Source organism: Bubalus bubalis, chromosome 8, assembly GCF_019923935.1.
Source record: "Bubalus bubalis isolate 160015118507 breed Murrah chromosome 8, NDDB_SH_1, whole genome shotgun sequence".
In the NCBI taxonomy this organism is placed as follows: Eukaryota; Metazoa; Chordata; class Mammalia; order Artiodactyla; family Bovidae; genus Bubalus; species Bubalus bubalis.
In genome coordinates this window covers 109145818-109169941 of record NC_059164.1, presented here as the reverse complement: position 1 = coordinate 109169941, position 24124 = coordinate 109145818, and the positions used below count along the sequence as shown (strand labels likewise).

The 24124-nt window shown below is 37.8% G+C and overlaps 1 protein-coding gene and 1 long non-coding RNA gene across 2 annotated transcripts in view; one reads left to right on the top strand and one right to left on the bottom strand.

The window, feature by feature from the left end:
• Positions 1 to 24124, bottom strand: part of CNTNAP2 (contactin associated protein 2) — a 2308807-nt gene that overhangs the window by 2128985 nt on the left and 155698 nt on the right. The window lies entirely within an intron of this gene.
• LOC123334847 lies at positions 17965 to 19403 on the top strand. Its single transcript, XR_006553000.2, has 2 exons — positions 17965 to 18149; positions 18450 to 19403. It is a non-coding gene; the product is annotated as an uncharacterized LOC123334847 (long non-coding RNA).

The following is a 24124-nucleotide window of genomic DNA, read 5'->3' as shown; positions in this document are numbered from 1 at the left end:
CAAAGAGTCGGACACGTCTTAGCGACTGAACAACAACAAATACTACAGGCGGATTAGAAAACTGATTCAATGACCCACAGTTCTGCAAAGTACAGTAACACTTATAATTACCTGACTTTATGAACATAAAGTATTTTAAGATTCTCTGGCTATCAAGGTTCATGTAGACAGCCAGCCAACCAAGACGAATATCCATAGACTCATCTAATTTTTCAAATGCATGTTCTAAAATCAATAAAAATAATTCACTTCCCTACATTTTTCAACATTATGCATACCCTAATGGTTAAGCCAAGAAATATAAATCCTTTATCACACAATTAAGTATAGTGAAATAGATTTCCTAATTTAAAAAATGGGAGGAGTTTAATATCAATTAATAGACTTGGACACAACTCTTTGCGCTTCTCCTTCATCAGGTAACATGAGAAAATAAATAGTGGTATCTTTTTCCAAGCAAGAGAGCAGTAACACCTTACTCAGATTTATAATTTTAAGGTTCAAATCTGGAACCCACTTGCCCTATTAACATTAACAAAATCTTTTATGTAAGCAGCAAAATTCTGGTAAATTTCAAAATAACTCAGTTCAAGATTCTTATCATATCACCTCTATATGATCAAATAAATGTATATGAAATCTCCCCACCTAAGGCCATATCTGTGTAAGCATGTTGCTGGAGTTTAGAAGCATATGATCAGAAGTCATAAGCCTTTGAAAAAGATTAGTGTCTGCTGGAAACTCTCCCTGAAGCAGTTTGCTTCCTCCCCCACCCCACCTCCCCCCCCACCTCCCCATCCCTGAGGTCAGCTCAGAGGTAAGAATAAGTTGGAAAATACACTCGTATCTTCGCAAACGAGGATTGTGGAGAAAAATATAATAACACAGCTTCAGGACATGGGGAAGCCAGTGCCCCAACAGGCAACCCATTAAGTTCAGCAGGCTTATCTGCCTCTCGGCACCTGCTGAAACTAGCCTCCACGTTTGCCAAGCAAGCCTTCTAATGCTAATTCGATGTTCCAGTGGGGAACACCTACTTTGAAGAGCTATTTCCCAATGTAAATTATTTAACTGCTCGCGTGGCCCACCGACTGATCTCATGTGAGTTTCAGCAGTATGAGTCATCTCCCCTTGGGACGAGCAAATTTCATTATTTTTTGAAAAGGTAGAAAGGATCATTTGAAAAGCAGTTCATTCTCTGGGAGAAGATGGCAGCAATTGAAATGCTCCCTTCTGTCTCACTCGGCTTTTTCCTTTAAATTCATATTCATGTTGCATTTGCCTTCGCGGGACTTTTAGCAGTTCTTGCTATCCCTATCAAGATTTCTCTGTTTTCAATGGGTGTTCTGATCACCCATGTGTTTTTAATGAAGTCATCTGTCCTGTTGGTGTTCTGATGATCACACACAGACTTAGAAACAAGTACTAGGTTAAAGACTAAAGGGCAGTTGTAACTAGAGTGGGGCTGGTGGACAGTAGCATGTTGATAAATCATTGCTCTGTCTGCAGAGGTCAGATGACCCAGGCCCTTGAAGTAACATTAAAGATTTGGGCTCTTTTCCCAGGAACTACAGGACATCTTTTAAGAGATTTTAACAGGGAGTGACACAATCACATTTTTATTTGAAAAGATCATTCCAGTTGAGTGTAAAGAATGGTTGAGTGTTGAGGGAAGCAAAGTTCTTAAAGATTCAGGAAACTGCCTGGAGAGACACAAAGAAGAAGGGGGTGGGGGGAGGCTGGTTTGTCCCTTTAGAAGTTTCTATTAAAAACATTTTAACAGCTAAGTAGCATTTACCTTGGTAAATTTCTCACTGCCCAGCTTTGCAGAATCAGAAACAAGTTATCAGGATGGAGATTTTATGCAGAATCAATGAACTCTCAAAACTACAAGTGAGAAAGTTATCACTGTTCCCATTTCATAGATGAAAAGACTGAGGCTCCATAAAGCAGACAGATTTTTTCCCAAGTGACAAAGTTAACTGCAGTTAAAGTGAGATCTTATTTGCTCTGTGTGATTCCAAACCCCATGCTATTTTCACCTCACATACAGCATCTCAGCTGAGAAATGCAATTGCCCATGAACCAGACAGGCTCTTCTGATAAAGCAAAGAGTACTCATGACACCCAGCTCCTTAGAGAAACAAACCAATAATCTCAGCATATTTGAGATTAAGTATTCTTGGGCTCATTTTAGAATTTTGGGGAGCCTTAACATGGTCAAATAAGGTAAACTTCTGTCTGTTATTTACACTAACATGTTAACTTTGACACCCTTCCCAAAGAGAAAAGTAAGATTTTCTTCTCAAGGAATCACACTTTATCTGAAAACAACTGACCTCTTAATAAAAATGCTAAATGGTTTCTCTTTAGTGTACAAATTTTACCATTTGCACTAACATAGATGATTAACATTAGGTAAATTCTCTATTGCCTGATTTAGTGGAAATGTGGATATACTCATTATACAACATTAATTAGTTAGGGGCATATATTGCAGGCTTCCCTTGTAGCTCAGCTGGTAAAAAAATCCACCTGCAATGCAGGAGACCTGGGTTCAATGTGGGAGACCTGGGTTCAATCCCTGGGTTGGGAGGATCCTTTGGAGAAGGTAGCCACTACCTACTCCAGTATTCTGGCCTGGAAAATTCCAAGTCCATGGCATTGCAAAGAGTTGGACACAAGTGAGCAATTTTCACTTATATTGTACCTGCTTTCAAAACTCATTTGAGGGGTCACTGCTTTACTAATACTCATGTCTAGTTTTTGTGGGTTTTTTTGAGATATCACTGCTTTACTAATATGTCTATATCAAATCAATTTCTTCAGGGTAACATTTAGTTCCTTTAGAGCTACTTTGTTTAAAGTAAAGAGAGGATGATTTTAAAATTTGCTAATGATTCTTTCCTTTGGTGAGCTCTAACCTACATTATTTATTATAGGGAAATTATTAACAGGCAAATGCTTATCTTTTATAAATTTCCAAGAAATGTCTAACAATTCTGTAAGAAGGATAATCTCAAGAATGAGTGGTGAATTTACTGTTGATACAATATTGATATTTCTGTTACTTTTAAAAAGTAAAAATAGAAGATATCAGATAATATGAAGACTTTGTTTTGGCATCTAGGCTGCCGATTAACTGAATTCAAGTAGACTGTCTGAAACTAAACCTGAAAGCTAGAAGAATAAAGAGTTTGGGATCAGAAGGTCACGGATTAGATTATGGATGTTGCATTCATTAATTATGCTTTTGGACAAACTGCAGTCTCTCAAAATAGTGATTTTATAAAATGAGGAAAATAGAATCAACCACATAAGGCTTTTATGTAAATTATTATATGATATGTTTCAAAAAAGATATATAAATATGTTTGGTATTATTATAGAAACCAAGTGAAATAAATGGAGTGCACACTTCCTGTACATCAAGCATCTCCAGATATTTTAGATCATGTACTCCTATTCAGTAAAATAACTTAGAGTTTGCAAATTCTCAAAATGGATATCCTAAAAAATAAAGTCTTTACATAAATGGCTACCACTAGTTTATCATCAACAACAAACACAATTTCAGACTCATCGTTAACAAAGGCAGTTTTTTCCATATTTCAAATTACCTTCTAGATAATTTTTGTCTCTTATTAGAGCTGATTAAATCATCATTAATTTTTACCTCATAATGTGGTCAAGACAGGGCTTGTATTGGGAGTATAAATATCAACCCTTTCATTTTTGTGTTGTTTTTGTTTGTATTTTTAATGTAACATTCATTATGAGATTTCTTCATAAAAATCTTCTTTAGCCACTTTTCATTTTAGGAAAGCTAAGAGACAAAACGTCTATTGTCAATCCATCTTATCTCTGCTTAAGAAATACTGTCACCATATACAAAAATATGACTATATAAACTATGAATAATGTTTAACTTATTTCAGTTATTAGACGAAAATAAAAATAGGAGGTCTAAATTTTCCTTTCCATAAGTTTCAGATACTTATGTACTCCTAGCATCTTTACTTTGGGGATCGCTCACCTGGGTAAGTCAAATGATTGCTAATAAGACAAATTCATACATCTTAATTTCTTTAAAAATGTCCATAGCCACTATTTTTTCTTACACAATCATCTATACTCTATGCATGCATCCTCATTTGTGTCCTACTCTTTGCAACTCCACGGACTGTAGTCTGCCAGGTCTCTCTGTCCATGGGATTCTCCAGGCAAGAATACTGGCCAGTGCCAGTGAAGTTGCTCAGTCGTGTCTGACTCTTTGCAATTCGATGGACTTTAGCCTACCAGGCTCCTCCATCCATGGAATTTTCCAGGCAAGAGTACTGGAGTGGGTTGCCATTTCCTTCTCTAGGGGATCTTCCTGACCCGGGTATCAAACCCAGGTCTTCCACATTGCAGCCAAGCTTTACCGTATGAGCTACCAGGGAAGCCCTAAATCAGGTTGCTATTTCCTTATCTAGGGTAATCTTTCTGACCCAGGGATCGAACCCATATCTGTTGCATCTCCTGGTTTGTCAGACTCTTCGGCGAACTCTTTACCAATTCATAACTAAAATTTTAGTAGTATAAAAACAAGATGAATTTAAAAGACTTGGGATTTCCTGATCTACTACGTCCATCACTGAAAAACTTTCAAAAACACATTTGATGGTGTTAATTCTCATAGTGTTACCAAATTATAAAATATGATTGTGAACTGTTCATTTAGCGAGATTTATTTTAAATAGCAACATATTTGAAAACATGTTTTAGCATATACTGAAGAGAACACAAAAATAAAATGTCATGTAATATGTGTTAAGAGATACATCAAGGTGATCTTATCCATTTACGATACTGCAGGCAGGGTTATATGTTTCATAATACTTGACAATGCACAGTACATAAACATTCTGTAAATATTTGAGAATATGATATTCAAGTTTCAGAATCATATGAGTTTTATTGAAAAGAGTAAAACTTTAACGTTAAAAATCAATCATTGGAACCATGGACTAAATCTTGCTATGCCACACAGCCAAGCTTCTTTAAAACATCTTGAAACTTCAAATATTCTAACTTATTATTGGGGAATATTTGTCCTGATAATATGGCCATGGCATCTTTTACTCATAAATATTAAGCATAGATCATTCTAAAACTGGAACCTGACTTTAACCAACAGTGAAAAGTTTCTTCAATCGAAAATACCTGCTGACTCAGAACTTATTCCTCTTCCCTATCAATTGCTCCTGGCTTTCTTGCTGCTGCTGCTGCTAAGTCACTTCCTTGAGAACACACCAACACTACTAAGTCATAATTTCATTTTTAAAAATTCCATCAATATCAAATGCAATGGAATAAAGGCACCTTTCTGAATCATTTTTCTATGCCCTATGAGTTTGGGTTTGGATTTTATTCATTAATAAACCTTTTTTGAGGGGCATCAGACTGATTACTAAAGTTATGTCCTCTTCCAAAATTAGGGCAGGTGAAGAGGGCTCAGCCTTCATTTGATCATTTCACACCAGAAGGAGAGACACACAGGTAACAGATACAGTGAATGGATCAATAGTTTGAAGACAGTGTCTTTAAGCACCATCTACAAACTTCCATAGACAAACACTGCAACTGTTTATCTCTGAAGCAAACTCTGTCACCTTTTGCTTTGGAGCTATAAAGCATTTCTCCTTTGTCTTTTAGGAGCTACCACCTTATGAGCAGGAGGTACACAGCACAAGTTAAATCAAATCAAGTATGGGACAGGACCATCTGGGTAAGCACTTCCACCACTGCTTCTCTAAAGAAACAACCTATATTCATTCATCTACAAATCCTTAAGCCAATGATCAGTCAGACAGGTAAGCACCGAAGACTAGACCCACATCTGAAGAAATTCAAACAGCAGTGTTAACGTAAACTTTTCTTTCTCCAATTCTTTGTGTTTAGAGTTTAGGACTTTTAGATGTCTATATCTAAGAGACGTAAAGTACTCAGGCATATTGTAAGGACTGCCTTATTCTATAATAATATGAAATGATCTGTTTTTATTAACATGCTGGTCATTGTGTCAAGAAATTTGCCCTATATTATCTTTTGCTCACGATAGTCCTACGATGTATGTGCCTTTCACAGATGTGTGTGTGTGTAAATATATATATGGAAATCTAAAGAAATTAGGTAATTGAAATGAAGTCATATAGATAGTAAGTGAAAAGCTAGTAGACATGAATTTTTGTCTTATTTCAACACATTTTCATCAAATGATTAATCAGATAAAATTGATTTCAGGAATGCCATGAAAAGCCAATCTCTAGTGCATTTGCTTGCTGATGCCTAAAATTCTACCATCAAAGAGACATTCTTTAGTAGGGAGCTATTCAACTTTAATTAACATGAAAAAAAAAAAAAACACACTACTGATTACCAGTTCAGTTCAACTGCTCAGTTGTGTCCGACTCTGCGACCCCATGAATCGAAGCACGCCAGGCCTCCCTATCCATCACCAACTCCCGGAGTTCACTCAGACTCACGTTCATCGAGTCAGTGATGCCATCCAGCCATCTCATCCTCTGTCATCCCCTTCTCCTCCTGCCCCCAATCCCTCCCAGCATCAGAGTCTTTTCCACTGAGTCAACTCTTCTCATGAGGTGGCCAAAATACTGGAGTTTCAGCTTTAGCATCATTCCTTCCAAAGAAATCCCAGGGCTGATCTTCTTCAGAATGGACTGGTTGGATCTCCTTGCAGTCCAAGGGACTCTCAAGAGTCTTCTCCAACACCACAGTTCAAAAGCATCAATTCTTCGGCGCTCAGCCTTCTTCACAGTCCAACTTTCACATCCATACATGACCACAGGAAAAACCATAGCCTTGACTAGACGGACCTTTGTTGGCAAAGCAACGTCTCTGCTTTTGAAAATGCTATCTAGGTTGGTCATAACTTTCCTTCCAAGGAGTAAGCGTCTTTTAATTTCATGGCTGCAGTCACCATGTGCAGTGATGTTGGAGCCCCCCAAAATAAAATCTGACACTGTTTCCCCTGTTTCCCCATCTATTTCCCATGAAGTGATGGGACCGGATACCATGATCTTCGTTTTCTGAATGTTGAGCTTTAAGCCAACTTTTTCACTCTCCTCTTTCACTTTCATCAAGAGGCTTTTTAGTTCCTCTTCACTTTCTGCCATTAGGGTGGTGTCATCTGCATATCTAAGGTTATTGATATTTCTCCAGGCAATCTTGATTCCAGCTTGTGCTTCTTCCAGCCCAGCGTTTCTCATGATGTACTCTGCATATAAGTTAAATAAGCAGGGTGACAATATATAGCCTTGATGTACTCCTTTTCCTATTTGGAACCAGTCTGTTTTTCCATGTCCAGTTCTAACTGTTGCTTCCTGACCTGCATATAGGTTTCTCAAGAGGCAGGTTAGGTGGTCTGGTATTCCCATCTCTTTCAGAATTTCCCACATTTTATTGTGATCCACACAGTCAAAGGCTTTGGCATAGTCAATAAAGCAGAAATAGATGTTTTTCTGGAACTCTCTTGCTTTTTCCATGATCCAACAGATGTTGGCAATTTGATCTCTGGTTCTTCTAGGATTATATTAAGCCATATCAATGTTTTAGCCACTGGTGTGACAGAAAGCTTGCTTCTTCTTTGTCTGTTTTTTTAAGTTTGATTGGTGTATAATTGATTTACAATGTCATGTTAGATTCAGGTGTACAGCAAAGTGAATCAGTTATACATATACATATATTCACTCTTTTTAGATTCTTTTCCCACATAGGCCACTAAAGAATATTGAGTGGAGTTCCCTGTGCTATACGGTAGATTCTTATTAGTTATCTATTTTATATATAACAGTGCGTATGTCAATCTCAGTCCACTAGCTTAGCTTTGTTGGTTAGAATATCCTCACTTTGGTAGATGTATAAACTTGAAATGACACAATAGGTAACATTTTATTTCACATACACTAAAAAACATCTTGGCCTGGAGAAATGCAAAAGTAAAGCCCATGTAGGACTTTGACTCCTCATTGCAATTATTCGAGATTAGTCCCACCTCCCCATCTTCCCCGCTCCCTTCATCCTCAGGGTAAGTGCAGGAAGGCCAGGTCTTTTCAGTTCAATTCAGTTCAGTCACTCAGTCATGTCCAGCTCTTTGGGATCCCATGGACTGCAGCATGCCAGGCCTCCCTGTCCATCACCAACTCCCGGAGTTTACTCAAACTCATGTCCATTGAGTTGGTGATGCCATCCAGCCATCTCATTCTCTGTCGTCCCCTTTTCTTCTCGCCTTCAATCTTTCCCAGCATCAGGGTCTTTTCCAATGAGTCAGTTCTTTGCATCAGGTGGCCAAAGTATTGGAGTTTCAGCTTCAACATCAGTCCTTCCAATGAACACTCAGGACTGATTTCCTTTAGGATAGGCTGGTTGGATCCCCTTGCAGTCCAAGGGACTCTCAAGAGTCTTCTCCAACACCACAGTTCAAAAGTATCAATTCTTCCTAAAGCCAAGTCTTTTCAGAAGACTGAAAAGTCACTTCAGGAAACTTCCCTGAAGAGACAGAAAGCTTCCCTTTCCTCTCAAATGCCTTTAGCATATCTGACCTGTTGTCTCATTGGCTCAGAAGATGCCTTAGCTAGCCCTGAGGCTGGTGACTCGCTGACAGGCTTATAGCACCCCATTCTTGAAGAAAGAAACCTGGAAAAGGGAGCGGGATGATACTGACAAGGAGAGACAAAAAGTTAGCAGAGTTGGCTGGGCCTCCAAACATTTCTAGGACAATTGACAATGGCTATGTCTGAACCACATCCAATACAAGTGAGATTAGAATCCAGGAGTGGGAGGTAGAGTGATGCATATGGTGGATAGCTGGCAATCATAGGCATAATAAACTTCCCCAAATGATGTTAAGGTGAAGCCAGATTTGCTTTAATTCAGACTCTAGAATGGGGGTCAGTCTACTATCTAATCTATGCAGCTGCCTGAGAACATGGGGGGGTCAAGTGGAATTAAGGTGAGACCTCAATATCATACCAAGGTTTGGTGACAGATGAGAGAAAGGAAGTGAAAGAGCAATCTGATCCCTTGAGATCTGCAAAGGGGCAGGTATCCAGGGACAGAGAGGAAGAAATACAGAAAAGGAGATGGGCAAGAAGAATATGAACATTTTCTATTTTCTGCTTCACTTAAGGATTATTCTTAATAATAATTCTAACTCCATTTACATACAGCATTTAAAAATACTTTCTCATCTCTTGTCATTTGCATATGTTATATTTTAGTAGCATTTGGGAGTTTCAGGCTTTTGTCAATTTAAGAATTCTCTGATAAATTTCTATAAAAAGATGACATGGATAAATGAAATACAGTTTAATTTCAGCACTGTAAAATATATCAAATCACATTTAAGAATATGCTTGCTGCATTACCAGTCAAAGCTCTATTAAGCTTTGTGTGTATGTACACTTTAACCATATTAACCTAAAAATTGCCTGAAAGAACATACATAAAGTGTAGCTAAGACAACTTTCACACATAAAAATAAGGAGGTGAAATTAGTTCTGCACAATATTAAATACATTTCAAAGACACAGTCTTCAGCAGTGCAATGTTCATGCAAGAATAGATAAGCAAGGAGGAAAATGAAATATCTAGATGAGAAATGAGCCTTATCAAATATCTAAATACCAAAAGGGCCTTATATTAAAAAGAAAAAATGAGAAAACATAGGAAAAGCTAAAAATGACATTAACTATTTGGTATATTCCAAAATCACTGCAGATGGTGACTGCAGCCATGAAATTAAAAGACGCTTACTCCTTGGAAGGAAAGTTATGACCAACCTAGACAGCATATTGAAAAACAGAGACATTACTTTGCCAACAAAGGTCTATCTACTCAAGGCTATGGTTTTTCCAGTGGTCATGTATGGATGTGAGAGTTGGACTGTGAAGAAAGCTGAGTGCCAAAGAATTGATGTTTTTGAACTGTGGTGTTGAAGAAGACTCTTGAGAGGCCCTTGGACTGCAAGGAGATCTAACCAGCCCATTCTAAAGGAGATCAGTCCTAGGTGTTCTTTGGAAGGAATGATACTAAAGCTGAAACTCCAGTACTTTGGCCACTTCATGCTAAGAGCTGACTCACTGGAAAAGACTCTGATGCTGGGAGGGATTGGGGACAGGAGGAGAAGGGGACAACAGAGGATGAGATGGCTGGATGGCATCACTGACTCAATGGACATGAGTTTGAGTGAACTTCGGGAGTTGGTGATAGACAGGGAGGCCCAGCGTGCTGCGATTCATGGGGTCGCAAAGAGTCGGACATGACTGAGCGACTGAACTGAACTGAACTGATATTCCTATTTATAGAAATGAGTAAATGCTTCAAGTATCATGGAAATATACAATTTACAAATTTAAAACACAGCACATTCTCCAGGGATTATTGTTTTAACATATCAGTATATATTCCTCCATATTTTGTATTATTACAAAAATATTATCATTATTTTTATAATTTGTTTTTTATTTTTTCCATCTTTGAGAAATCTGTTTTATCTAACAAGTTACTGAAAAGTACATTTAACCAATCCCTAATTGATGAACATGTATGTTATTTATAAATTTATCACAATTAATGTAATGTCATAATCAATATCTCTGAACAAGTAACTTTGTAGTGACCTATTCAAATAAAGTAACTCACCTCCAGTTAAAATAAATACATTTTAAAAACAGATGAAAAAATGTTGAAAAGCAATATTATTCAAATTGATGAGAAAAATAATTTGTTCACAATTTACACATGGAAAAACATAAAAATAACAAACTGTAAAAGAGGGAACAAAAGTTTCTAACCTACAGAATAAATTTCAACTGTCACAAAAATCACAGAAATGCCAACTTAAAAATGGAGGTATCATTTTTCCATCAGTAAAATTATTTTACATTCTTTTAGAAAACTATTTGGCCTCAAGATCTTTAAATGTTATAAATCAATCATTATAAATATATAAGCTTAACCTTCAACAACATCTAAAATCAATTCATGAAAAATACATAATTAACATGTGATATAATTAATAATGAAACAATAGAAAATTAGCTATAATTATGAAAATTTTAAAACACACTGAAGAAACTATATTACCATGTTACAAGGGTTTCACAGTTAGTGATAAGATTTTTCATTTCTGTGACTATGTATATGCTTCCTTTCAAGTGTACTTCTAGGAAGAAAAACTGTTAAACAAAAATGAATGATTTCCCTCTAATTAGCTGCTACACATTGATATTCTTTTATATTGGCCTTGCAAAAACTAATGCCTAGCTTCTATAACAGATATCATTCTTATTTTAATGATAGAGCATAGGTTTATAATTGAGATGATAGCAATTTTTATCATATAGTTTAAGAACAAAAAATAAGAGTTCTCATAATTTAGAATAATTTAAAGAATGATTTACTAGTTGTCAAAATAAAATGACAACAGGAGTTTCTCATGTGGTTTCCATGCATTCCCAATATTCTTAGAAGACTTAGAAAATTACTGTGTTTGAGATGTGTAAAGAAACCATATTCTCTAACCTTCTCTGTGTCTTTCCTCGTGGGCACAGTTAGAACCTTTGAGGATCTGAGTTTTGGAGTAATTGAAAATGATTTACCTTTAATCATCATATGTATAAAGGCCAGTGGCTTTGTGCAATTCCCATCCCTGATATAATGTTCTAAACCTATCTTAATTCTGGGCAACACCAAGATGGCATTCATCTATCCCTTCTTAGTTTGATGATTATTTTTATTATTGTAATGAAAGCAAACACCAACCAGAAATATCAGTTACTCCAATTTTCTTATCTTCATTTTATTTTACATTCTGAGTTTATTAGACTTCTGCATCACCACCAAATAAGGTTAATCAATCACTATTTTCTGCTTTTTGCTTATACCATCAGACAAAATGATACCTTCAAAACACACCAAATTATAATGTATGTGTAAGTGAAGATGTCCGTTTCCATTTTTTCATACTAAGGAGACAGCGCAACAATTGGCACATAGTAGAAAACACAATAAATTTATGCTTAAGGAATTAAAAATAATCCAGGGTCTTTTTTTTTAATCAATGGGATTAAAAAGGATTAAACCTAAGGTAATCTCTATTTCACTACACTATTTTAAATGCTTTTTCTTGGACTCAAACTCCAAATACTGCAAACAACTCATGCAGCTCAATATCCAAAAAGAAACAACCCAATCAAAAAGTGGACAGAAGACTTCGTGAGAAATTTTTCTGAAGAATTACATAGATATGGCCAGCCGATACATGAAAAGATGTTCAACATCACTAATTATTAGTGAAATGCAAATCAAACCTACAATGAGATATCACCTCACATTGGTCAGAATGGCCATCATCAAAAAGTCTATAAAAAATAAATGTTGGAAAAGGTGGAGAAAAAAAGGAATGCTCTTACAATGGGAAATATTTCCACAATATTCCACAAATATTTCGTTTGTGGAAATACAAATTGGTACAGCTGCTATGGAAAACAGTAAGAAGATGCCTTCAGAAACTAAAGATAAAGCTAAGATATGATGCAGCAGTCCCACTCATGGGCATATATCTGGAGAAAACCATGGTTTGAAAGGATACATCCTCTCTAATAGTCACTGCAGCACTGTTTATAATAGCCAAGACATGTAAGCAACCTAAGTGTCCACTAACAGATGAATGGATAAAGAAGATGTGCTACATACATGCAATGGGATATTACTCAGCCATTACAAGAATGACATACTGCCATTTGCAGCAATACAGATGGACCTAGGGATTATCATATTAAAATGAAATTAAGTCAGAGGAACAACAAATATTATATGATATAGCTTACATGCAGAATATTTCAAAAAATGATACAAATGAATTTATTTACAAAACAGAAATAGACTTACAGATTCAGAAAACAAACGTATGATAATCAAAGGGGAAAGATAAGGAGCGATAGATTAGAGTCTGGAGTTAACAAATACACACTGCTGTATTTAAAACAGATAACCAATAAGAACCTGCTATATAGCACAGAGAACTCAGCTCAATATTCTGTAATAACCTAAATGGGAAAAGAATTTGAAAAAAAGAATAAACATATGGATAACCGAATCACTTTTCTGTACAACTGAAATACAATATTGTAAATCACCTATAGTCCAATATGAAACAAAATTGTTAAAGAAAAAATTCTAAAATTAAAAAATAAAACACTATTAATATGAAGAATATAAAACAGAAATTATATTCTTTTTTCTATAAGTCCAAAATTATTGAGAGATGGACTATTTTAAAAATTCATATTCAAATTTGAGGAATGCTAAGAGATGGAACATTAAAAATTCTTACCAAATAAAATTCTAATCTAATGAGTAGCCTTCACACATATGTCATATAGAAAGCATTACCTCAAATTCCAGAAGAGGATAATAGAGAGCTTTGTCTCTCTAGAGCTTTGTTCTGGGTGTTCATTGGAAGGACTGATGCTGAAGCTGAAACTCCAATACTTTGGCCACCTCATGCGAAGAGTTGACTCAGTGGAAAAGACCCTGATTCTGGGAGGGATTGGGGTCAGGAGGAGAAGGGGACGACAGAGGATGAGATGGCTGGATGGCATCACTGACTCGATGGACATGAGTCTGAGTGAACTCCGGGAGTTGGTGATGGACAAGGAGGCCTGGCGTGCTGTGATTCATGGGGTCACAAAGAGTCGGACACGACTGAGCGACTGAACTGAACTGAACTTGTCTATTTTTAAGCCATCCAGAACCAAATGAACACTTTGTCAAAGAAATCAAGAAAAAGGTACAGGAAATTACATTAGGCATCTGTGTAAGGGACAACTAATGGAAAGATTTGGTGTTAGTTCTAGAAGGTATTGTAGGTCATCACAGAAACACTAAGCTTCAGCTTCTTTGGCATTAGTGGTTGGGGCATAGACTTGGATTACTGTGATAATGAATGCTTTGCCTTGGAAAAGAACATAAGATCATTTTGCCTTTTTTGAGATTGCATTTGAGTACTGCATTTTAGACTCTTTTGTTGACTATGAGGGCTACTCCATTTCTTCTAAGGGATTCTTGCCCATAGCAGTAGCTGTAATGGTAATCTGAATTAAATTTGCCCATTCTGGTCCATTTTAGTTCACTGATTCCTAAAATGTTGATGTTCACTCTTGCAATCTCCTGCTTGACTTATAGAATTAACACCAAAAAAGACATCCTTTTCATCATAGGGGACTGGAATGCAACAGTAGGAAGTCAAGAGATACCAGGAATAACAGGCAAGTTTGGCCTTGGAGTACAAAATGAAGCAGGACAATGGCTAACAGTTTTGCCAAGAGAATGCACCGGTCATAGAAAACACCCTCTTGCAACAACACAAGAAGACGACTCTACACATAGACATCACCAGATGGTCAGTACTGAAATCAGACTGATTATATTCTTTGCAGCCAAAGATGGAGAAGCTCTATACAGTCAGCAAAACAAGACCAGGAGCTGACTATGGCTCAGATCATGAACTCCTTATTGCAAAATTTAGACTTAAATTGAAGAAAGTAGGGAAAACCACTAGACTATTCAGGTATGATCTAAATCAAATCCCTTACAGCGATACAGTGGAAGTGAGAAATAGATTTAAGGGATTAGATCTGAAAGACAGATGCCCGAGAACTCTGGACAGTGGTTCATAACACTGTACAGTAGGCAGTAATCAAAACCATCCCAAAGAAAAAGAAATGCAAAAAGGCAAAATGGCTGTTTGAGGAGGCCTTACAAATAGATGAGAAAGAAGAAAAGTGAAAGGCAAAGGAGAAAAGGAAGGATATATCCATCTGAATGCAGAGTTCCAAAGAATAGAAAGGAGAGAGAAGAAAGCTTTCATAAGTGATCAATGCAAATAAACAGAGGAAAACAATAGAATGGAAAAGACTAGATCTCTCTTCAAGAAAATTAGAGATACCAAGGGAACATTTCATGCAAAAATGGGCTCAATAAAGGACAGAAATGGTATGGATCTAAAAGAAGCAGAAGATATAAAGAAGAGGTGGCAAGAAAACACAGAAGAACTATACAAAAAAGATCTTTATGACCCAAATAACAATAATGGTGTGATCACACACTTAGAACCAGACATATTGGAATGTGAAGTCAAGTGGGCCTTAGAAAGGATCACTATGAACAAAGCTAGTGGAGGTGATGGAATTTCAGTTGAGCTATTTCAAATCCTAAAAGATGATGCTGTGAAAGTGCTACACTCAGTACGCCAGCAAATTTAGAAAATTCAAAAGTGGCAACAGGACTAGAAAAGGTCAGTTTTCATTTCAATCCCAAAGAAAGGCAATGCCAAAGAATGTTCAAATACTGCACAATTGCACTCATCTCACACACTAGCAAAGTAATACTCAAAATTCTCCAAGCCAGGCTTCAACAGTATGTGAAGTGTGAACTTCTGGATATTCAAGATGGATTTAGAAAATGCAGAGGAACCAGAGATCAAATTGTCAACATCTGCTGGATCATTGAAAAAGCACTAGAGTTCCAGAAAAAAAAAAATCAACTCTGCTTTATTGACTATGCCAAAGCCTTTGACTGTGTGGATTACAACAAACTGTGGAAAATTCTTAAAGAGATGGGAGTACCAGACCACCTAACTTGCTTCCTGAGAAATCTGTATGCAGGTCAAGAAGCAACAGTTAGAAACGGACGTGGAACAACAGATTGTTTCCAAAAAGGGAAAGGAATACATCAAGGCAGTATATTGTCACCCTGTTTATTTAACTTATATGTAGAGTACATCATGCAAAATGCTGGGCTGGATGAAGCATAAGCTGGAATCAAGACTGCCGGGAGAAATATCAATAACCTCATATATGCAGATGACACCATCCTTATGGCAGAAAGGGAAGAAGAACTAAAGAGCCTCTTAATGAAAGTGAAAGAGGAGAGTTAATAAACTGGCTTAAATCTCAACACTCAAAAACTATGATTATGGCATCTGGTCCCATCACTTCATGGCAAATATATGGGGAAACAATGGGAACAATGACAGACTTTTTTGGGGGGGGCTCCAAAATCACTGCAGATGATGACTGTAGCCATGAAATTAAAAGAAATCTGGTCCTTGTAAGAAAGGCTATGACCAACCTAGAGAGCATATTAAAAAGCAGAGATATTACTTTACCAACAAAGGTCTCTATGGTCAAAACTATGGTTTTTCCAGTAGTCTTGTACAGATATGAGGGTTGGACCATAAAGAACGCTGAGCACTGAATAATTGATGCTTTTGAACTGTGGTATTGGAGAAGACTGTTGAGAGTCCCTTGGACTGCAAGGAGATCAAACCAGTCATTCTTAAAGGAAATCAACACTGAATATTCATTGGAAGGACTTAAGCTGAAGCTCCAATACTTTGGCTACTTGATGTTAAGAGCTGACTCATTGGAAAAGACCCTGATGCTGGAAATGACTAAAAGCAGGAAGAGAAGGGGACAACAGAGGAAAGGATGAGGTTGGATGGCATCACTGACTCAATGGACATGAGTCTGAGCAAGCTCTGGGAGTTGGTGATGAACAGGGAAGCCTGGCATGCTACAGTCCATGGGGTCGCAAAGAGTCACACACGACTGATCGACTGAACAGAAGTGAATGGAAAGACTTTAAATATATCTTATGTGAGTAACTCTGAAGTGATGTCACAGGGGTAGAACTGCTCAAACCCATCTACAGCTACAGCATAGTACAGTGTTTAGTTGTTCAGTCATGTCAACTCTTTGTGACCATTTGCATGATAGTCCACCAAGCTCCTCTGTCTATGGGATTTCCCAGGAAGAATACTTGAGTGGGTTGCCATTTCCTTCTCCAGGGGAACTTCCCAAACCAAAGATTGAACCCAGTCTCCTGCATTATAGACAGATTCTTTCCCATCCGAGCCACCAGGGAAGCTACAGCCACATCAGTTGTTGAAAGAGGCAGCTTTTCATGGAGCCTAAACACTCTGTGGGAGAGAGTATTCTAATGGGGCTGCAAGAATATTCAGTGCCCTCTGCTTCTCAATCGCCCTCACGTGGTCACAGCCTGATACTGCTAGATAGAGAGTAAGATAAACTAAATGATTGTCTCTCAGGTTTAGGATTTTTCTTTTCTTCTTTTCCTATCCTGTCCTTATTAGTTCATTGGAACGTACCGACTCAACTTTCAAAACCTCCTAGGAATAATTGATAATTTTATCCAGGAAATTTCCTATGAAACTCCACACTGGACCAAAAGTCCCTCTCAGGTGTTCCCTTACCATCCTGTATTTGATTTCTCCTAAAATGTTTATCGTTTCATATCTCAGTGTTCTACTCCTGTTTTTTTGCATGATGCTGCTGAAACTTTAGGAATTAATAAGAAATTTCTTGTAAGGATAAACAGAAACTCAGGAAGTGCCTGACTTGTGATATATTCTAGGAGGATTATCTGTCTTCTTCAGAACTGATGCTCTGTTTGGCAAACAAATTTTTGATACTAATTTGACTTCCTTTGTAGTTTTTCTAGATGGAGGAAGTACTTCCATTAATAGATATCACTATCTTGGTGTTCTTGACAGGTCTAGTTATCACTGCAAATTAAAACCATGATCTTCTGAGTCATTTAGGAGTTCATGGGAATTCAGTTAACATGTGTGCATTCATCTCCAACTGACGCCACTGACATTTCAGCAGGAGGATTCTTGGTTGGGAGGGGGACTTACATATTTAGTAGCATGCATAATCCTGACTCAACAGATGCGAGTAGCAACTCTTCACCCCTCGTGACAAACAAAACTATCTCCAGATATAGACAAATATTCCTGGGAAGCAGAACTGGTCGCTGATTAGAACCACTGTCCTTAGCTTAATTTGCTTCCCAGGTGGCTCAGCGTTAAAGAATCCACATGCCAAACAGGTGTTGTGGGAGATCCCGCAGTCAGGAATATCCCCTGGAGAAGAAAATGGCACCCACTCTGTTATTCTTGCCGGTGAAATCCCATGGGCAGAGGAGCCTGACAGACTACACACAGTCCCTGGGGTTCCAAAGAGTCGGACGGCACGGAGCGACTGAGCATGCGTGCCAGAGTAAGTCAGGCAGTCTGAATTACTGAATTGGGTAGAAATAGTACTTACTGAAACAGAGCAGGACCCTATGCGCCTTCCCCCCAACCCCCCCACCACCCCATGTCCTCTGCCTGCCTTCTGTCTGTGGAAAACTTTGGTCAAAGAATAAGTTTAATCAGAGAAATGAGACATGCAGAAACAAAGGAAAACAGTCAAAGGAGACCAAATAATGATAATGTAGTCATTAAGCATAGTCAAGGACCTTTCTTCTCAAGGGCTATAGATAACATTCTGAGCCATCTCCTGTGAACTGCCTTACAGATACTACGCCAGGCAGAAGAAGTTAACTACATGATGACCAGACTATACTCATTACATAAACTGCTACAATTCTAAGAATTGGCCTCAAAGAAATGGAAACAAATGGACCCTGGAATTGGAGATTAACTATACCTAAAACAATCAAGATGATGCTGGTCAGACCACCAATGACGGATTTGAAAATGACTGTCAGGGATAATTGTGCTGTTTCTGCGTGTAGCTCCCACAACCCCCAACGTCTGTCTATAAAAAAGTTCTTGCCCCACTGGTTGTTGGGTGGCAGGAGTTGGCCTTTGGACAGACTTCCACCACCGCCCCCCTCACCAGCTGCCAGCATCTAAAATAAAGCAAACTTTCCTTTCCTCCAAAAAAAAAAAAGAAATGGAAAAAGCAAGATCTCCAGTTCCAGAAACAAGAGTGTTGGGTTAGCTGTACATGGACTCACTCTCTTCCCCAACCATTCTTGTGGTGGCAAATGTTTGTGTCCTACCAGCTATATCCTCATCTGGCTCATATAAACCAAAGGTTAGAATCTTATAAGATTTACTTATCTTACCCATAGTAAATTTGTCAAAAAGGGAAGACTACAGCTGAAGATAACCTGTGATCTAAAAGCATCTGGCTCAGTGGCTCCTGTTTGTAGATTAATATAAGAGCTTCTCTAGACCTACAAGACCCTTTGGACCCATCAAAACACAATATTTTACTTTAAGTACCTATAAGTTTGTGTTTGTGGTGAATAAATGCACATATGAGTTTACCTTTAATGTCAGCTTTAGAAATACACATTAACAGAAATGTAGAGTGAAGCAAACTCCTTCCAAAAGCAAAGGAGTGTGGAAAAAAAAAAAAAAAAACTTTATTCCTTTTAGATCACTCTGTACAGCCTTCTCCCTCCCATGTTTTTATTTATGTAATAATTTGCCATTTTGAATTCAAAAATAAACAAATGCTATTTTGAAAATCAAACAAACATGGGATTTAGAGTCAGAAGACCTGAGTTTGAATCCTCCATCGGTCAGTGTGTGGCCACCGTCATCTTGTAAAGTCATTATTTTTAGCAAGATTTTTTTTTTTAATCTATAATTTGAACAACAAAAATAAAACCTGCTTAACTGTCAGTGTCATGAATGTTCAAGATGACAATTATGAGCATGGCAAAAGGACAACACGGAAAATTATGTCTATTTGCTACAGAACAGAAGAGAGAAAATTTACACTCAGTGGACAGCTGGATCCAGTGTTTGCCCCAACCTCTGATGCAGAGCATTTAAAGCTGTCACATTCAGGTGTAATAAATGCACTGTGTCAAAAACAAATCTACACGGAAGCCAGGGACTGAAAATTATAAAGACAAATGGCTTGTTAAATGCCAAAGGCTAATCATCTCTGTACAAATAACAGGTGTTCTGAGTGAAGGTCCATGCTTTGAGAGCCCTAAGACTACACTGGTGTTCATTTCCACTGATTGCAATGGGAGAGCCGGTATTTAAAAAGATTAATTATAAAAATGCAAAGAAAAAAAAGAAAAAGTCCACTCTCTGCTTGAAATGTAGGGAGACTGTTGTAGGGAACACTTCTCCCTCTGATGAATCCCAGCGGACCACCAAGGTTGCCTATATACCTTACTCAGAAATGAGCAGGAATTGCACCTGCTCTATACCTTTCTCCCTCATTAAATCCTTCCTCATCCATGGAAAACTGGCTGATGCTTACTGTGCCCCTCCTGTGTGGCCTGAAAAACTTTAATGGGGTGGAATCACATAATCACAGAGCAGTCCCTGGTCTGCTAAACAAACTGCACACTCCGAACAAACAGGGGCAAACGTTCCTCCAAAGGGCTGATGAGCCCATTGGCGGTTTAATTTAAAGCTGCCCTGGGGTAGCGGGGCCACCTCATCTGGTCTCTTTATGTTTGTGTGATGCTTCCTTTTATTCCTGGACTGTGGCTTCCAAATCACAGAAGAATGAGAACCCTCCCCTGATATGCATCTAAAAACTCAGCTTCGAGGTCACTTGCCTCCATGGCAACTGTCCATACCCATTCCTTATACCATTTGCAAAGCAGCCCGAGAGGCTAATAGGAAGGGTTTATTGCTGTAACTGCCTTGCCCACGATGACAATGCCAGCCTCGCACTTGGAATAACTGGGCTTTGTCCTTTTAGGTGCCATGTATCAAGAACCACAGACCAATTTAAATGGACCTTTGAAAGATTAGTAATTTCATCTAACATTTTTTGAGTATATACTACATTTTATATTTTGGTCACCATGGCTCAGCATTTCACATGTTATTATTTCACTTAATGCCTACAACAGTTATGAAGTTAGCACTATACATAACATGCCAAAGCCTTACATACAAGCATTGAACTAACTTTTTAAAGATTTTGTAGCAAGAGACAGTGATTTCTTTTTGTTTCAATAGTACACCAGCTTAGAGCAGTGGTTCCCACCTTCTTGGCCCCACAGATAGGATTCACGGAAGATGATTTTTCCATGGATTGGGGGAGATGGTTTCAGGATGATTCAAGCACATTACATTTGGTGGTGGTTTAGTCAGTAAGTCGTGCCCGACTCTTGAGACCCCATGGACCACAGCCCACCAGGCTCCTCTGTCCATGGGATTTCCCAGGCAAGAATACTGGAGTGGGTTGCCATTTCCTTCTCCAGGGGATCTTCCTGAACCAGGGATGATTTTTGCACACTTTATTTCTATTATTATTATATCAGATCCACCTCAGATCATCAGGCATTAGATCCCAGAGACTGGGGACTCCAGCCTTAGAGCATTTTCAATTGTGTATTTTATTCTCATTATGATTGGTAAAGATTGACGACAAGGTCAGTGCCCCATTTTACAATGGCAGGCTCTAAGGTTCTCAAGTTTTAAGTAATTGGACAGCAAAAATGGGAGGGCTTTATCTAAAATCCAAACCCACTGGCCACAAAGTAGAGGTTTTCCCCTGTAAAACATATAGTGACAATTCCAACATGGTCCTAAAGTACCCTGAGAAAGCAAAGGCTTGAGCTAACCACTGCATTTTCTTTTTTTTTTTTTTAATTGACTTGTGTTTTAAGCCAGGAGTCAGCAAACTGGCCCTCTGGTCAAATTTGTCTGCCACCTGCTCTTGTAAATAAAGTTTTATTGGAGCACAATCACTCTTTTTTTTTTTTTTTTTTTTGGTATCATCTATGGCTGGTTTTGTGCTCCAGCTACAATGAGAGTTGAGTACAGTCCCACTTCCCTAGAGGGACCCATTATATTCCTGGGTTTTGCATCCCTTGCGCACAAGGTTGGGTCCATTGATATAAACACTGCAGATACAGTGAGTCCATGTACTCGATGTATCATACCATTTTATACAAGGGATCTGTGGATCCTCAGGTTCTGGTATCCCAAGGGGTTCCTGAAACCAATCCCCTGCACATACTGAAGGAAAACTGTTGTTGTGACACAAATTGTATACTTGCAAATTAATATATTTATTTTATGGTCCTTTTTTGGAACAAAAAAAATTACCAATGCCTGCTCTGTGGCTCAGCGATAAAGAACCCTCTTGCCAATGCCGGAGACGTAGGTTCAATCCCACAGTGGGGATGATCCCCTGGGGGAGGGCATGGCAACCCACTCCAGTATTCTTGAAGGGAAAATCCCATGGACAGAGAATCCTGGCAGGCTGCAGTCCATGGGGTCGCAAAGAGTCAGACACAATGAAGTGACTGAGCATGCATGCAAGCTCTAGATCATAAAGGAACTCTCCTCATGACAGATTTGGCTTGGGAATGACTGTGAATAAACATTTTATTTTTTTTTTTAATTGTGAGGCAACCTTAGGATAGTGTTAGTCTTCATAATACAAATGGAATGAATTCTGAGATTTTCTGCAGGAGGGGCGTTTGTTATTAAAAATCTATTTCCCAGAAAAGCACTTGTGGCTTTGCCTCCAACTGAATTCTCTGGCCATCCGTGCTCACATGCCAGCCTGGGGCTGAGTTCCTCCCTGCCCAGGGTCACGAGGGCTCCCCTACCTGCTCTGTGGACCCTCAGCCTCACGCTCTCGGTGACCTTCTCCATCACTTCTGCCTCTGTCTATTCTACTTTTAGCTTACGTGTCCTTTCCTATTAATGATTAAACAGGTTAAAATCTTCCCCCAACACAAATAATATGACTTAGGTCCTCTCTCTGCTTCTAGATACCAATTTGTTCTCTCTCCCATCTTTCATGGTGAGCTTCTTGGAAGAGCTATCTACAGTCACATCTCTGCTCTCAGTTACTCTCTAATCCATTGCCTTTGGCTTTTTGTTTACACCACAGACCACGTGTGCATCCTTATGTATGTAGATGTGTGTGTACACACAGACACACACACACACACAAAATTTTTGAAGATGGTCATTATGTCTTGAAGGCTTCCCTGGTGGCTCAGATGGTAAAGCGTCTGCCTGCAATGTGGGAGACCTGGGTTCAATCCCTGGGTTGGGAAGATCCTCTGGAGAAGGAAATGGCAACCCACTCCAGAACCCTTGCCTGGAAAATCCCATGGATGGAAGAGCCTGGAATACTACAGTCCATGGGGTTGCAAAGAGTTGGACACGACTGAGCGACTTCACTTCACTTTATTATGTCTTGAGAATTAATTCATAATAGTGAAACTGCTGAGTGAAAGGTATGTAACATTTTAAGCCACCCAGAAAAGCTCTGTTTATATTTCTACCAGCAGTGAACAGGAGTATTTAATTCCCCAGGCACTGCTAACAGTGGAACATCATCATTTTTAAAAACTTAGTCAAGTGGATTAAGAATAATAGTTTTTAAAGGTTGTATTAATTTGTTTTCTTTGATTACTCATAGTGCATCTAATATTTTCATCAACTAACTGGTAGAAGATTAAGATACAATTTCCAGTATATGGTCTTTGAAAATTTTTATTCTTTTCTAATGTAAAACACTTATAAAATAAGCCAGTAATTTTAAAAGTTGTGCAGTATCATTTAACCCAGTTATAGCAATAATTTATCTGAAATAAAGATGGGCATGAAGTCATAATAAATGTGATATATTAAATTATGAAAATGGCAATCCAACAAGCCATGCAGCCAAAAAAAAGAAAAAAATAAATAAACTGAAATATCAAGAAATAATTGAAAGGTCAAAGATCTATGAACACTTTGAATCTAAAATATTAGGCTTTAGGGGGACCTTTTAGAAACCTAAAAATTATGGGTATATTTCATTTAATATTTTTCCTTGAAGAAGATAACAAAACATACCACAAAAATAAAAAATTCAAACAGAACAATTTTTTTAACTTAACATTTATGAAGCAGGTTTCTTTTTTGTTTTCATAAATTTTTCCTGAATGCATGATGAAATGAAAGTATACCCTTTATAAAAATTAAAAGCTTATTAGAATATTTTGCATTATGTTTCACTTTTTTATTGGGGCCTTTGATGATAAAGAATTAATGTAGATAAGAATTAAAATATAAGTAAATTACTTTCTAATGAGATAGTCTAATGTTAGATACAAAAAAAAAAACATAATCTTACAGTGATTCTGTTGAAAGTACTTGAAATCATATAGGGTCATTTGATACTGTTGAGATGTAAACAGAAACTAAAGTGTAAATAAAATACATAGAAATTGCTTGGTTTCAGGACTAAGGCTT